Source organism: Chiloscyllium punctatum, chromosome 24 (genome assembly GCF_047496795.1).
Source record: "Chiloscyllium punctatum isolate Juve2018m chromosome 24, sChiPun1.3, whole genome shotgun sequence".
NCBI classification, from domain to species: Eukaryota; Metazoa; Chordata; class Chondrichthyes; order Orectolobiformes; family Hemiscylliidae; genus Chiloscyllium; species Chiloscyllium punctatum.
The window spans coordinates 87,002,208-87,017,674 of NC_092762.1; positions in this window are offsets into that span (position 1 = coordinate 87,002,208).

Here is a 15,467-nt window from a genome sequence, read left to right on the forward strand (position 1 = left end):
TATATAAGATAATATATATATAGATAGATAATATATATAAGGTTGAGACATATAAGATAATCAGAGGGTTAGATAGGGTGGACAGTGAGATGATGATGACTAACACGAGGGGACACATACCTTTAAATTGAGGGCTGATAGATATAGGACAGATGTCAGAGGTAGTTTCTTTACTCAGAGTAGTAGGGGCGTGGAATGCGCTGCCTGCAACAGGAGTAGACTCACCAACTTTAAGGGCATTTAAATGGTCATTGGATAGACATAAGGATGAAAATGGAATAGTGTAGGATAGATGGGCTTCAGATTGGTTCCACAGGTAGGCGCAGCATCGAGGGCCTGTACTGTGTTGTAATGTTCTATGAGCCTCTTAAAGGAGGACATCTGGAGCAGGAATTCTGGAGTTTAGGGCTCAGGCACCTGAAGACACAGCGACCAATGGTGGAACAATTAAATTTATTTGCTAAATAGTCTTGAATTAAATGAGTGTAGACATCATGCAGGGTGGTGGTGTTGGAGGATGTCATTCCTGATGAAGGGCTTATGCCTGAAATGTCGACTCCTGCTCCTCGGATGCTGCCTGACCTGCAGTGCTTCTCGACGACAATGTTACAGAGCTAGCAAGAAGTAAAGCCATGGAGAGACTTGAAAAGAAGGATGAGAGATTTATTATACAGGAATTGCTTAATCAGCCATTGTTGATCTGTGAGCAAAGAGGGGTGATCAGTGAACAATATTTAGCATGAGCTGAGATACAGACAGTTTTGAACGACCTCTGGTTGAGGGAGACTGAGTTGGAATGGTCAAGTCTGGATGTAACAAAGGCAAGGATGAAAGTTTCAGCAGTTGATGAACTGAGATAGACAAGAGTTTGGAGGTGTTAGTACAGAACCAGGCAGTTGTCAGGGTCAGGGAATGAACACAATGGTCGGGGAACAGAGTTTCTGATAGGCACTGATCACAATGGCTTCAACCTTCCTACATTTTAATCAGAGGAACTTTCTACCCTTCCAGTACAGGAGATCACACAGCTCGTTACCATTAATCAAGAACATTTCATAGTGTGATCACTGTTGAAATGGAGCAACCATTCTGCACACAGAAAGATCCCAGGGCAGCAATGTGATTACAACCGGGCCATCAGTGTCTTTTTTTTAAGTAATGTTTGTGGAGGTTGTACAGGAACTCCCTTCTGACCATCTCCCCTGACCAGATCCTACGAGGAGTTGGCTCTTTTACATCTTCCTGAGAGGGCAAAACGTCAGTCCTCAAATTACCATCTTGTCCAAAAGTTAGTACATGCAAAGTACAGCACTCCTTCAGGAATCGCACTGCAGTGGGTCACAGATCACATGAACGAGTCTCTCTGAGAGGACTGTTGAGTATATTTTGTACTTGTGGATCATGGTAAACTAACACTGCTCATATAGAGTCACTCATCAGTTACAATACTCCAGCAGACCATTCAGCCCACTGTGGTTGTGTTGCCTCAGCCAGTCTTATCCCCTTTGCCTTTTCTCTGTAGTCCTGCAAATGCTAATGCTCCTTTTGCCAGTGAGAACAGTTCTCTTGATCAGCCCTTTGTAATCAGAGAAACCTCCTTCAAGTCTTTTCTCAAACTTCTCTGACAGGAGCTGCCTGGACTCTCCAATCGAGCCATGTAATTTTATCACAGCAACCATTCTTGGAAATCTTCTCTCCACCTAGAACTGGTCACAACGCTGCAACTGAGGGCAGTTTGTACAGATTCCACTTTCACTGCCATTTATAAAGCCCAAGATCCTGTTTGAAACATTAACCGGTTTGACAATCAATCCTGCCACTTTCATTAATTTAGATCCCTCTGCTCCTGCACTCACTTTGTATCCTTTACACTGCTTCTCCTTACTCTTTGCACCACAATCAATCACTTTACATTCTCTGCACTGAACTTTATTGTAGGCAAAAGTGAGGACTGCAGATGCTGGAAACCAGAGTTTACATTAGAGTGGTGCTGGAAAAGCACAGCAGGTCAGGCAGCATTCGAGAAGCAGGAAAATCGATGTTTTGGGCAAAAGCCCTTGATCGGAAATTCCTGATGAGGGGCTTTTGCCTGAAACGTCGGTTTTCCTGCTTCTCGGATACTGCCTGACCTGCTGTGCTTTTCAAGCACCACTCTGATCTGAACTTTATTGTACTCATAATGAACAGTGACAGATGCAATACCTTTACAAAAACTGAGTTGGAAACAATGCTGTGTTTACAGATTTCAGTGGCAGCAACACCTTGGTTAGCAAGTGGCAATGCAGCCTGGCTCCTCCCTTGCTCTCTTCTGGTATCTGCAGCTTGGAAAGTGGCTGTGCGGGAGACTCATTTGTAATTAGATCTCCCCTGACACTCTCCGGGCAGAGCTGGAGCTGGTACAAGCCCCATCCTGGCTTTCATCCTCGCTTATATCCTCGCTCTAACAATAGTGGTTCATTTTTCTGATTAATGGAAGAGCCAGGCGTTGGCACACAGCTATCCTCCAATAAATTCAAAAACTGCAAGCTCCAGGGAAATGGGAGTGTTGGACATAGTAACACGTCCCCCACAGATCCCACTGTCACTATTCCTGACCCCTAGAACCCTGAGGGGAACATCATCCCGGCTCATTACTCCATCCCCACTCCCCCTAACACCACGCCCACTCCAGTTACAGGCTCCTCCCCAGTTCCACACCCACATCAGGTCCCAGTTCCCAGCCCTGCTGAGTTTTCACCATCCCTCCAGACCTCCCCCCTCACTGAGGATGAACGATCAGTTCTCAGCAAAGGACTCACCTTTATCACCCTCCGCCCACGCATCAATGAATTTAATATACGCCGTGACATTGAACACGTCTTCCACCTCCGAGCTTACTTTTACAATCAGGACTCCAACCCACCTTCCGAGGACCCCTTCGCCTGTCTCCAGCACACTCCACCTGGACACCCCGCGCTGGCCTATTACCCGCCCTCAATCTCTTCATTTCCAACTGCCGCCGGGACATTAACCGCCTCAACCTATCTACCCCCCTCCCTCACTCCAACCTCTCACCATCACAACACAGCCCTCCACTCCCTCTGCTCCAATCCCAATCTCCCCCTCAAATCAGCAGATAAATGGAGTGCAGTGGTTGTCTGGCGCACTGACCTCTACACCGCTGAAGCCAGACGCTAACTTGAAGACACCTCCTCCTACCCCCCCTCCTCAACCATGACCCCACCCCCCATCACCAAACCATCATCTCCCAGACCATACAGAACCTCATCGCCTCAGGAGATCTCCCACCCACAGCTTCCAACCTCATAGTCCGGGAACCCCGCACTGCCCGGTTCTACCTCCTTCCCAAGATCCACAAGCCTGACCACCCTGGCTGACCCATTGTCTCAGCATGCTCCTGCCCCACTGAACTCATCTCTACCTACCTCGACACTGTCCTATCCCGCCTAGTCCAGGAACTCCCCACATACGTTCGAGACACCACCCACACCCTCCACCTCCTCCAAGACGTCCGTTACCCCGGCCCCCAATGCCTCATCTTCACCATGGATATCCAATCCCTCTACACCTCCATTTGCCATGACCAGGGTCTCCAAGCCCTCCGTTTTTTCCTCTCCAGACGTCCCCAACAGTACCCTTCCACTGACACTCTCATGCGTTTGGCTGAACTGGTCCTCACCCTTAACAATTTCTCCTTCGAATTCTCCCACTTCCTCCAGACCAAAGGGGTAGCCATCGGCACACGTATGGGCCCCAGCTATGCCTGTCTCTTTGTCGGCTACATAGAACAGTCCATCTTCCATAGTTACCCCAGCACCACTCCCCACCTCTTCCTCCGCTACATTGATGACTGCAATGGCACCACCTCGTGCTCCCGCGAGGAGGTTGAGCAATTCATCAACTTCACCAACACATTCCACCCCGACCTTAAATTCACCTGGACCATCTCTGATACCTCCCTCCCCTTCCTGGACCTCTCCATCTCTATTAATGATAACTGACTTGACACTGACATTTTTTACAAACCCACCTCTTCCCACCCTACCTCCTGCAAAAATACCATCCCATATTCCCAATTCCTCCGCCTCTGCTGTATCTGCTCCCAGGAGGACCAGTTCCACCACAGAACACACCAGGGACCGCAATTTCCTTTCCCACGTGGTTAAAGATGCCCTCCAACACATCTCAGCAACATCCCGCTCCTCTGCCCTCAAACCCCACCCCTCCAACTGTAACAACGACAGAATCTCCTGGTGTTCACCTACCACCCTTCGCATAAACCACATTTCCGTCACCTCCAAAAGGACCCCACCACTAGGGATGTATTTCCCTTCCCACCCATTTCCGCTTTCCACAAAGACCATTCCCTCCGTGACTACCTGGTCAGGTCCATGCCCCCACCAACCCACCCTCCCGTCCTGGCACCCTCTCCTGCCACCGCAGAAATTGCAAAATCTGCACCCACACCTCCTCCCTCACCTCTATCCAAGGCCCCAAAGGAGCCTTCCACATCCACCAAAGTTTTACCTGCACATCGACCAATATCATTTATCGTATCTGTTGCTCCTGATGCGGTCTCCTCTACATTGGGGAGACTGAGCGCATCCTAGCAGAGCACTTTAGGGAACATCTCCAGGACACCCGCTCCAATCAACCACACTGCCCCGTGGCCCAACATTTCAACTCCCCCTCCCACTCTGACGAGGACATGCAGGTCCTGGGCCTCCTCCACTGCTGCTCCCTCACCACCTGATGCCTGGAGGAAGAATGCCTCATCTGCTGCCTCAGAACACTTCAACCCCAGGGCATCAATGTGGACTTCACCAGTTTCCTCATTTCCCCTTCCCCCACTTCACCCCAGCTCCAACCATCCAGCTCAGCACCATACCCGTGACCTGTCCTACCTACATACCTTCCTTTCCACCTATCCACTCCACCCTCCTCTCTGACCTATCACCTCCATCCCCACCCCCATTCACCTACTGTACTCTATGCTACTTTCTCCCCACCTCCCTCTCATTTATCTCTCCACTCTGCAGGCACCCTGCCTCTATTCCTGATGAAGGGCTTTTGCCCGAAACATCGATTTTCCTGCTCCTCGGATGCTGCCTGACCTGCTGTGCTTTTCCAGCACCATTGTGATCTCTACCTATAGTTAACGCTTGGTGTCTGTCATGGACGCTGCTGCGATGTACTGATTCGCCAGGAGGTGGCGGTGCTGTAACAATAATGTTAAATGTTCAGTGGCACTATCTGCAGGAGGTGGTTGGTATTGCAGCCACATTGAGCGAGCCAGTCAGCACGTCGCACTGTAAAACCCCAAGGCTAGATGGTCTGCGTTAGGAGATATTCATAAAATTTCTTAGCACTCCTCATAACCTTCTCTATTTACTGAAGATTGTATATTTCACAGCTTGAGAATGATTTGTTTGCATTCAAAGTGTCATAGAGGTTTACAGCATGGAAACAAGCTCTTCAGCCCAATTTGTTCATGCAGCCCAGTTTTCACAATTTAATCTAGTTCCATTTGCCTACATTTGGTCCATATTCCTCCATACATATCCCATCTGTTTACCAGTCCAAATATTTCTTAAATAACAAAATTGTATTCACCTCCACCACTACCTCTGGCAGCCTGTTCCAGACACTCTTTGTGTGGAAAAAGTTGCTCATATCTCTCCCCTCTCACCTTAAACCTATGCCCTTTAGTTTTAGAATGCTGTTGCCTATCTACCTTATCTCTGCCTCTCATGATTTGATGGACTTCTGTTAGGTCACCCCTCAGTCTCCTATGCTCCAGGAAGAAAAGTCCCAGTCTATCCAGCCTCTCCTTATAACTCAAACCTTCCAGTCCAGATAGCATGCTAGTAAACTTGATTACAATGCCTCCTAAATCTCATCCAAATCATTTATATAAATGATGAATAACAGTGAACCCAGCATCGATCCCTGTGGCATACCTCTGGTCAGAGACCTCCAGTTTGAAAAACAAACCTACATCACCACTCTCTGTCTTCTACTTTCAAGCCACTTCTTTTCAGCGTTTATATAAATGATTTGGATGCGAGTATAAGAGATTAGTAAGTTTGCAGAAGACACCAAAATTGGAGGGGTAGTGGACAGCGAAGAAGGTTACCTCAGATTACAACAGGATTTTGATCAGATGGGCCAATGGGCTGAGAAGTGGCAGATGGAGTTTAATTTAGATGCTGCATTTTGGGAAAGCATATCTTAGCAGGACTTATACACTTAATGGTCAGGTCCTAGGGAGTGTTGCTGAACAAAAAGACCTTGGAGTGTAGGTTCATAGCTCCTTGAAAGTGGAGTCGCAGGTAGATAGGATAGTGAAGAAGGTGTTTGGTATGCTTTCCTTTATTGGTCAGAGTATTGAGTACAGGAGTTGGGAGGTCATACTGTGGCTGTACAGGACATTGGTTAGGCCACTGTTGGAATATCGCGTGCAATTCTGGTCTCCTTCCTGTCGAAAGGATATTGTGAAACTTGAAAGGGTTCGGAAAAGATTTACAAGGATTAGTGAGTTTTGAGAAGATTTGTAGCTCAGGTTGAGGTTCTGGATGGAGGTTTGCTCGCTGAGCTGGAAGGTTGATTTTCAGACGTTTTGTCACCGTAGTAGGTAGCATCGTCAGTGAGCCTCTGGACGAAGCTTTAGCTGGAGGCTCACTGAAAATGTTACCTAGTATGGTGACAAAACATCTGAAAATGAAACTTTCTGCTCAGCGAGCAAACCTACATCCATTTACAAGAATGTTGCCAGGGTTGGAGGTTTTGAGCTATCGGGAGAGGCTGAATAGGCTGAGGGCTGTTTTCCCTGGAGCGTCGGAGGCTGAGAGGTGACCTTATAGAGGTTTACAAAATCATGAGGGGCATGGATAGGATAAATAGACAAAGTCTTTTTTCAGGGGTCAGGGAGTCCAGAACTAGATTTAGGGTGAGCCGTGATCTTGCCCCGTCTAATACTGGGATTACAAACACTACCTTTATTCTTTAATTTGCTCTCATTAATGTCCTAAACCTTTTCTTTTGTCTCCCTACTGCTTTGGATCCAACACCCCTCCCCTGCCATCCCCTCAACCCCAGACTAGTTTAATATTTACAGTTTATAAATTATTTTTTAAAAGTAGACATTTTAGTACCTAAGGAGATCAGGGAATCCCAATTCAAAATTAAAAGTGCCACAAACCTGAAGTGGGATGCCTGTTCAGTGAATCTGAATTTGTTTGTTGATTCATGAAGTAAGTACGACACAGAAATAACAATCTGGGCTGGAGGGATATCGATACCAGGACACATTCAGATCGAGCTTGAGGAATTCTCAACTTCCGGGACAGGCAAGTTCAGTTTCAAGCATCATCCGAAAAATGACACATGTAACCTTGAAGCACGCCCTGTGCTGCACTAAAATACCCCTTTCAATTCTGGACTCCAGTCCTGAGTGGAGCTGTAACTCCCAGAACGATATCCATGAGCCAAGCTGCTGTTTTAATCCAGGGTATCGGCTGAAGCTAGGAAACATTTTGACCTTGTCGAATTGATACTGGACTTGTGTCTATAACCTGCAGTTGTTACAAAGACCAGGTTACAGTCAGCAAAGAGGAAAGGACATGGGGTAAATTAAGAAGCTTTGCTTTCAGAAACTTGCAAATTAAGGCAGAGTTCAAAAACTCAGGGTGTCACAAACTACTTGTTTTGATGTGTGGCTGCTGCTGTGATGTGGGAACCAGCATTCTGAGAAAAAGCGGAGAGATTTCTTCATTCCAAATGGACCTGATCCTCCTGCAGCGTTCGGCTACTCACCTTGATAGAAATTGCTGGAACAATAAAAGACCAAGGTCTATCAAAGTCATCATCTACCACCCAGATATATACTGGAATAAGAAAACAATTATTGAGTAACCTCCAGCACTGAGTCTACAACAAGTTCAAAGAGGATGTGAGAATAATCCAAATCAGAGAGAACTTGGTCTAAAATCACTTGCTCCTTCCAAGCGAGTTACATTCCAACACATCTCATGTCTTAAATTACATTAACTATTAATGAAAATTTTATTTTAATTACTATTTTCTTCCACAATAAGATACATCAAAAATCAGGAAAGTTAATTATCTGACAACAAACATTGGCAGTGATTTCAAGGAGCCAATGGCTCAGCAGTGAAGCTCCTGTAGAACCTGTATATGCGGCCCGGGTGTCCTTGGAGAAGGAGCACGCGGGTGTCCACCGACACCCTGGAGTTGTAAAAAAAAAAGAAAAGAGAAAAAAAAAGAACAGTAGTGTCTCCTCTTCCACAGTTACATAAAAAAAAAAGCACCTGTATATGTGATAGGTGAAAGTGGGCACTGCAGATGCTGGAGATTAGAGTCAAGATTAGAGTGGTGCTGGAAAAGCACAGCAGGTCAGGCAGCATCCGAGGAGCAGGAAAATTGACATTTCAGGCAAAAGCCCTTCCTCATTCCTGGAATGTTTCTGGCGGAGAACTGGTTTGAATCTGCCTAACGGAGTGGGTGAAGTGAGGGGGATACTGTATTTCAAAATTTAAGACAAGACAACGGAGTGATGTCAGGGAGCACTTGCTCACAGAGAGGGGGAGCAGAAATCTAACTGTCTCCCACAAAAGGCTGGGGCTCAATGGGAATTTCAGAGATTGGCAGTGTTTTGATGACAAAGGGCTACTGAAAAAAACTGGCAGAAAGGGGAGTGAAAGGGAATGAGGTACAGATCAACCATGATCTTGTTGAGTGCCAGAGCAGGGTCAAAGGCTGAATGGCCTCCTGCTGTTCCTGACACCAATAGACGCTCAGATTGATGAAGGTGCAGGGAATAGACAGGCTGCACATCAGTGAATGACAGACATGTTCAAAAAGCTACTCCTCTGATGGAAAACAATTAGAACATTTTAAAATTGATTCCTGAGATGTGGATATTTCTGGCTGGGCCCAGCCCGTTCCTAGTTGCCCCTTGAGAAGATGGAGCTGAGCTGCCTTCTTGAACTGTTTTAAGTTGACCCACAATGACCTTAGGGAGGGAATTCCAGGATTTTGACCCAGTGACAGTGAAGGAACAGTGACATATTTCCAAGTCAGGGTGGTGAGTGGCTTGGAGGGGAACTTGCAGGGAACTATTCACGAGGTCAATTCCTGGAATGGCGGGACTATCTTACGCTGAAATACTGGAGTGACTGGGCTTGTATATCCTAGAGTTTAGAAGACTGAGAGGGGATCTGATTGAGACATATAAGATTATTAAAGGATTGGACACTCTGGAGGCAGGAAACATGTTTCCGCTGATGGGTGAGTGCCGAACCAGAGGACACAGTTTAAAAATACAGGGTAGACCATTTAGGACAGAGATGAGGAGAAACTTCTTCATCCAGAGAGTGGTGGGTGTGTGGAATGCTCTGCCCCAGAGGGCAGTGGAGACCCAGTCTCTGGATTCATTTAAGAAAGAGTTGGATAGAGCTCTCAAGGATTGTGGAATCAAGGGTTATGGAGATAAGGCAGGAACAGGATACTGATTAAGGATGATCAGCCATGATCATAGTGAATGGTGGTGCAGGCTCGAAGGGCAGAATGGCCTACTCCTGCACCTATTGTCTATTGTCTATTGGGTGGTGTTCCCATGTATCTGCTGCCCTTGTCCTCCTAGTTGGTGAAGATCATGGGTTTGGAAGGAGCTGTATGAGTTTCTGCACTGCATCCTGTAGACAGTACACACTGCTGCTACTGACTGTCAGTGCTAAAGAGAAGGAATATTTGTGGAAGTTGTGCCATCGAGCAGGCTGCTTTAGGTCCTGGATGCTGTCATGCTTTGTTCGAGCTGCACCCATCCAGGCAAACGAGGAATATTCCATCACACTCCTCATTTATGCCTTGTAGATGATGGACAGGCTTTGAGGAATCAAAGGGTGAATTACTTGCTGCAGAATTCCCAGCCTCTCACTTCTTGTAGCCACTGCCTTTCATAGAGTCATAGAGATGTACAGCACAGAAACAGACCCTTCTCTAGTAGGTACATCCACATACTGACTCAGAAAATCTTCTTGTACATGCCTAACAAATTCCTCTCCATCTAAACCCTTAACACTATGGCAGTCCCAGTCTATGTTTGGAAAGTTAAAATCCCCAACCATAACCACCCTATTATTCTTATAGGTAACTGAAATGTCTCTACATATTTGTTTCTCAATTTCCACTGACTATTAGGGGGTCTATAATACAATCCCAATAAGGTAATCATCCCTTTCTTATCTCTCAGTTCCACCCAAATAACTTCCTTGGATATATTTCCGGGAATATCCTCCCTAAGTAAAGCTGTAATGCTATCCCTTATCAAAAGTGCTACTCCCACTCCTCTCTTGCCTCCCTTTCTGTCCTTCCTGTAGCATTTATATCCTGGAACATTAAGCTGCCAGTCCTGTCCATCCCTGAGCCACATTTCTGTAATTGCTATGATATCCCAGTCCCATGTTCCTAACCATATCCTAAGTTCATCTGCTTTCCCTGTTAGGCCTCTTGTATTGAAATAAATGCAGTTTAATTTATCAGTCCTAATTCTCTGCTTTGTCCCTGCCTGCCCTGACTGTTTGACGTGCTTCTTTTCTCAACTGTACTAGTTTCAGATTCATCTCTTTCCTCACTGTCTCCCTGGGCTCCCCCCACCCCACCCCCTTACTAGTTTAAATCCTACTGAGCAGCTGTAGCAAATCTCCCTGCCAGTATATTAGTCCCCTTCCAATTCAGGTGCAATCCATCCTTCTTGTACAGGTCACTTCTACCCCAGAAGAAATTCCAATGGTCCAAAAATGTGAATCCTTCTCCCATACACCAGCTCCTGAGCCAAGCATTCATCTGTTCTATCCTCCTATTCCTGCCCTCACTTGCTCATAGCACTGGGAGTAATCCAGATATTACTACCCTCGAGGACCTCCTTTTTAAATTCCTGCCTAACTCTCTATATTGTTCCTTCAGAACCTCATCCTTTCCCCTTCCTATGTCATTGGTTCCAATGTGTACAATGGCCTCCTGGAGGGCCCTCTCCCCTTTGAGAATATTCTGCATCCTCTCTGAGACATCCTTGATCCTGGCACCAGGAAGGCAACACACCATTCTGATTTTTCACTGCTGGCCGCAGAAATGTCTGTCTGTGCCCCTGACTAGACAGTCTCCTAAGACAATCAATTGCTTGGAGCTTGACGTACCCCTAATTATATTAGAGCCTGTCTTGATACCAGAAACTTGGCTGTTTATGCTACATTCCCCTGAGAATCCATCACTGCCTACATTTTCAAAAACAGCATACTTGTTTGAAATGGGAATAGCCACCAAAGACTCCTGTACTACCTGCCTACCTCTCTTATCTTCCTGGAGTTAACCCATCCATGTAACTATATCTGCAGCTTTTCTCCCTTCCTATAACTGCTATCCATCAGACCCCCTTGCCCTTGTAAATCCCTTATTGCTTCTAACTGTCGCTCCAACTGATCCATTCGATTTGATAGGATTTGCACCCAACGGCATTTATTGCAGATATAATCCTCAGTAACACATAAGTTCAGTTTCTGATCAATGGTAACCTCCAGGATGTTGACAGTGAGGGATTCAGTGATGGTAGCAGCATTGAATGTCAAGGGATGATGGTTAGATTGTCTCTTGTGAAAGATGGTCATTGCCTGGCACTTATGTGGCATGAATATTACTTGCCACTAGAACAGGAAGACACTATTGTGATGAGCAGATGAGTTCATTCCAAGGAGTAATAAGCAGCAGAGAATATTAAACTGTAATTTAATCATTGAAGTTTGGGGATGTTCAATTAAGTAATCAGAAGTTTCCAATGAAGTTAATCTAATGGGGTAACTAATGATTAAAATTTTATTCATTTGGACAGTGATTGGTTTAATCTCTGTAGGGGTTGGGGCAGTGATTGGGTTAATCTCTGGTGGAATGAGTCCTTATCACCCTTCATATCCATTATCCATTATCCATTATCCATTGTCTTACCCCCACCTTCTTAGGAAACTCAGGAGTAGCAGTGAATTCTAGCTTTGTTACTGATGCCCACACCCTGCACATGATTCCTTTCAAAGAAAACTGAATACTCACAGAATGAGTGACACCCACTCCCGTGACTGAATCACACAGTTGCCCACTAACCCAGTTGTTCATCACACTTAAATCACAAATATTTTACAAGCCAAACATTCTGGTCTGTTTGCTCTGAATTTCTCCATCTTGAAACCCAATGCAATTCTACTGAGGGCTTAATATTTCTGTTTAGGGGACTAGTAAATAATAACACTGCAGAAGTTTTTGTAAGAAGAATTACCAAAGATTATCTAAACAGAGCTTTAATGTTACCACAATGGCTCCAGACACTGTCTTCAGAGCTCAGTCTGAAATAATATTACCTTTGGCTTCCAAAATGAAACCTTTCACATTGGAATGTTTGGCTTGTATGGCAATGTTCAGTTAATAACCAGTTGGACTCAAGGAACATCTGTGTGTTCAGCTGCTGTGTAGGTGTTTTCTGACAATGGGACAAAATTCAAAATCGAGGGAATAATGTTAGTACCAAGAATAGCTCCTCCGATATCCTTTACAGTATTAGCGGCATCCAACAACAACTCATTTTCATAAAATGATTTTACATAGTAAATCGCAAAAACATTTCAAAGGAGCGATGATCAGATAGAATTTAACACTGAGCTCCATACAGAGATATCTGGACAGGTGACCAACAGCTTGGCCAAAGAGGGGGATCTTAAGGAACAGGATCTTAAATGTGGAGACAAAGAGATGCAGATGATTAGGGAGGAGTTCCAGAATGCTTGGAGGATCCCAGGCAGCTGAAGTCAGTGCCCTCAGTGGTGCGATGTTCAACAGGCCTGACTGAAGGAGTACAGAAGTGAAAACAAGGAGGGATTTGAACACAACAATTTGAATTTTACAAAGAAGCATTACCAGACCATTAGGCAGGATGGTAGACTATAGGAGCAATAGTTAGCCATTCAGCCCATCAAAACTGCTCCACCATTCAGTACAATTATTGCCGATCATCTACTTCAATGCCTTTTCCCTTTCCATCAGTGGGAATTAGAAATCTATCATATGGGCTGAGAAGTAGCAGATGGAGTTTAATTCAGATAAATGTGAGGTGCTGCATTTTGGGAAAGCAAATCTTAGCAGGACTTACACACTTAATGGTAAGGTCCTTGGGAGTGTTGCTGAACAAAGAGATCTTAGACTGTAGGTTCATAGCTCCTTGAAAGTGGAGTAGCAGGTAGATAGGATAGTGAAGAAGGCATTTGGTATGCTTTCCTTTATTGGTCAGAGTATTGAGTACAGGAGTTGAAAGGTCATGTTGCAGCTGAAAAGGACATTGGTTAGGCCACTGTTGGAATATTGCATGCCGTTCTAGTCTCCTTCCTATTGGAAAGATGTTGTGAAACTTGAAAGGGTTCAGAAAAGATTTACAAGGATGTTGCCAGAGTTGGAGGATTTGAGCTATAGGGAGAGGCTGAACAGGCTGGGGCTTTTTTCCCTGGAGTGTCAGAGGCTGAGGGGTGACCTTATGGAGGTTTACAAAACTATGAGGGGCATGGATAGGGTAAATAGACAAAGTCTTTTCCCTGGGGTCAGGGAGTCCAGAACTAGAGGGCATAGGTTTAGGGTGAGAGGGGAAAGATATAAAAGGGACCTAAGGGGCAACTTTTTCACATGGAGGGTAGTTAGTGTATGGAATGAGCTGCCAGAGGAAGTGGTGGAGGCTGGTACAATTGCAACATTTAAGAGGCATTTGGATGGGTATATGAATAGGAAGGGTTTGGATGGATATGAGCAAGTGGGACTAGATTGGGTTGGGATATCTGGTCAGCATGGACAAGTTGGACAGAAGGGTCTGTTTCCATGCTGTACATCTCTATGACTCTACTTCAAAGAACTTGCACAGACCAAAGATTCACAAACCTCTGAGTTAAAATAACGTTCTCCATTTCATAGACAGAAGTGGCTTCCTCCTTAATTTTGTACTCCCTGGTTCCAGACTCCCCAACCAGGGGAACCTTAGCTGCATTTAGCCTAGCTAACACTTTCAATATTTTGTAAGTTTGAAACTTTTTTTGAAACTCTAGTGGATACAGGCCCAGTTTCCTTAATCTCTCTCCAAAGGACTGTCCTGCTGTCCCAGGAACAAGTCTGGTGAAACTTCACTGTTCTCCCTCTATGACAATATTGTTCCTGAGATAGGGAGACAAAACTGCACACAGTACTCCAGGTGTGGTCTCAGCAAACTCCTGTATGACTGAAACAAGACTTCACTCCTCCTGTAACCTAATCCTACTGTAAAAAAGGTGAACGTTCAATCAAAAACTGCAGATGCTATAAATCAAAAACGAAAACAGAAAATTGCTGGAAAAGCTCAGCAGGTCTGGCAGGCTCTATGAAATCAGAGTTAATGTTTCAGGTCCAGTTACTGGAGTCTTCCCCAACCTCCAAATAGCACTGGATTTCAAATCCTGGGAGATTTCTTATATTTTTCTTACTGAAGACTGACACAAAATTATCATTTAGTTGCTCAGCTATTTTCCATTACAAATTCTCCTGATTCTACCTGTAATCGACTCACAATTGTCTTAGCCAAATGTTTCCTTTTTTCAGACCTGTAAAAGCATTTAGGGTTATTTTAAGATTTTTGCTAGCATACATTCATATTCTATTCACCCTTGCATTACAAATTTCTCAGTCCCCCTTTGCTGTATTATAAAATTATCCTGATCTTCAGGTTTACCGGTATTGCTAGCAACATTTATAGGCCTGTCTTTTCACAATCCTTAACTTGGAGAAAGTGAGGACTGCAGATGCTGGAGAGTCAGAGTTGAAAAGTGTGGCACTGGAAAAGTACAGCAGGTCAGGCAGCTCCACTTCATTCCTGATGAAGTATTTATGCCTGAAATGTTGACTCTCCTGCTCCTCAGATACTGCCTGACCTGATGTGCTTTTCGAACTCAATCTTTAATTTGCTGTGTTTGCCACAGTTGACTGACATTTTGGATGTATTTGTGACTTGAAGAAATGGATATTATGTCATAATTATTTCAGACGTTTTTGCCTATGGACCATCATATCTTTAATTTGTTTTCACAATCCACCTCAACCAATTTGCTCTTATCCTCATAGTTCCTTTCATCTTTGAATTACCTCACTTTTACAGGTAAAATTCTATTGTGTTATGGTCATTCATCCTGAAAAAAATTCTTTTACAACAAGATTATTAATGGCCCCTTTCTTGTTACATAATACTAGAGAGAAGATAGCTTGTTTGAGTTGGATTTTCAATATACAGAAAACCATCTCTACAAACTCCAGAAGCTCATTAGGGTTACATAGTCAAGATGCAGATTGAAATTACCCCCCACCACCTCGCTTGCTCCCCCTCTCGTTTGCCATCCCTC